We start from the raw sequence: 2,124 nt of genomic DNA on the forward strand, positions 1-2,124 counted from the left end.
GAGAAGTGGATTATTGGGTCAGATGAACAATCCTTCCACCAATGGTGTGAATGGTCATTTACCTGGGGATGCACTTGCAGCAGGCAGATTGCCAGGTAATGGTAACTAGAAGAATGCTTTCAAAGAGATAATGGTTTGGGCTGTTGAACAAATTTGAGGTACCAGACCTAACTCATCATAATAGCTAGGTTTTCTGCCAATTATCCTGCTTTTTTACTTACTCTAGCTTCAAGACTGTTCTATGTTCTAGGTGCAGGTTATGAGATCAGAATGAATTGACTTCTCTGTCTCATTTGTTAATGTGCTGTTTTCCTCAGGCATTGGACCTCTATTTTATTGTTGTTACTCTAAACATACCTTTTTCTAAATTGTGAAAAATACTATATAAACAGAATGAAAAATACATATGTACAGTTTAAAGATGATAAAGTGAACACACTCTTGAAAAACTTCTCCATTATCAAAATGAATAACAAAGCTTATTATAGGCTTTTAATAACATTATAAAATACATTTTGGGGAGACTTGGTTCATTGTGAGCTTTAGCCCTCCTCAAGTTTTGCATATAGGTTTTATGCTATTATATTTATGTTCCCCATATTTTATCTTTTGTAGGTGACTTGTTTCGATTTAGTAGAACATTTAAAAAGCTAAACAAGGAAAAAAAATTACTCCTTTGAGCAGGCACTTTTAATATTTTACCTATTTGATTTTTTCCCCTGTATTATTTACATTGTTAAAAAATCTAGGTTTTTTTTGCTTAGCGTCTGATTGTAAGGATGTCTCTGTTACTAAAAATGTTTTGTAGGCATCAGTTTTGTTCATTATCTAAAGTACAAGCTGGGAACTCACGGCATTAGTTTCCCTGGGCATCTCCTCGTTTTTCTCTCTGTGACTGTAGTGTGTCATTTGCCAGTCAGGAGGCAGAAACCACGCCAGCAATATGAACAAGGAAAATTTAAAGAATTATTAACTAGTATAGTAACAAGATACTAACTACTATTGGGTAAAGAGAACTGTTTTTTAAAAATAGAGGAATAACAGATACGGAGACCAGCTGCTACCTCTGGGACCACACAGAGTACCCAAGGAAAGGGACTAGTGGAGAAGATGCTCCTCCCAGCCCCATCCCAAGGCCTGTGTTCATATCATGGCACCCTCGGCAGGGGAGGTATAGCTGTGGCCCGCTGGATGGCAGAGAAGTTAGATGAGGTTTCACAGAAGTTAAATGAGCTGGCAAGCAGGAATTACCCTCTAGGGTTCTGGGAGACTTGCTGGAAAGCCACCTGTTGGGGGAATGGTGAAACTTACTGGAAACCATCCTCTGGGATGCCACCGAAACTGGCTAGGGGGTGAGCCCCACGTGAAGTCCTGCACGCTGGTCAGGCACCATAGCTGTAAGAAGGAAGACACCAGACCCAGGAAAAGGGGCCTGTTCTTCCAGGAGAGTCCCTCCAGCGCCCTCTACTGACAAGAGCTTACTAGCACTGTGTCTGCTGGCAACGGACATGTATGTTTTCAGGTCCAGGGAGAAGAGTGGATTTGAAGCCTAAAAGGCAGTTTAACCTTGTAATATGTAATATAGTATAATATACATTAGCTATTTCTAATATATCATAAAATACATAGAAAGTAATATATATGATCTAATATACATTATATGTATATATATTGGGTGTTGGAAAAGTCATGACGCATTTTTACAATGATAAACAGAAAAAAATGTCATGATTTTTCCAACAACCCAATACTATATAGAGATATAGGAAATATTTGATTTGTCTTTGTGAATGTCTTGCAAAAGAAAAATTATGTCAACTGACAATATGAATAGTTACTTATGGTAAAGTATGATTTTTTACAAATAAAATAGGTTCTAGTTACTAAAACATGATTTTCCTTGATAAATTTGACCTTTATTAATTTGGCCTAATGTGTATTTTGATTGCTAGCCTTAAAATATTTATTCCAAATTATTTGCATGAAGAGAAGAGTTATTTAGAAGTAAATTAATTACTGGTAGGAATGTTCTTATATGTGCTTCTTTTCTCCAGATGTCCTCGCTCCACAGTATCCCTGGCAGTCAAATGACATGGCAATGAATATGTTACCACCAAACCACAG

General features: G+C 37.1%; 1 protein-coding gene across 1 annotated transcript in view; it reads left to right on the forward strand.

Moving 5' to 3' along the window:
* Window positions 1-2,124, forward strand: part of MED4 (mediator complex subunit 4) — a 34,206-nt gene that overhangs the window by 24,248 nt on the left and 7,834 nt on the right. The gene's annotated exons all lie outside the window — the stretch shown is intronic.

The sequence above is a fragment of the Hipposideros armiger genome, unplaced genomic scaffold (genome assembly GCF_001890085.2).
Source record: "Hipposideros armiger isolate ML-2016 unplaced genomic scaffold, ASM189008v1 scaffold_148, whole genome shotgun sequence".
In the NCBI taxonomy this organism is placed as follows: domain Eukaryota; kingdom Metazoa; phylum Chordata; class Mammalia; order Chiroptera; family Hipposideridae; genus Hipposideros; species Hipposideros armiger.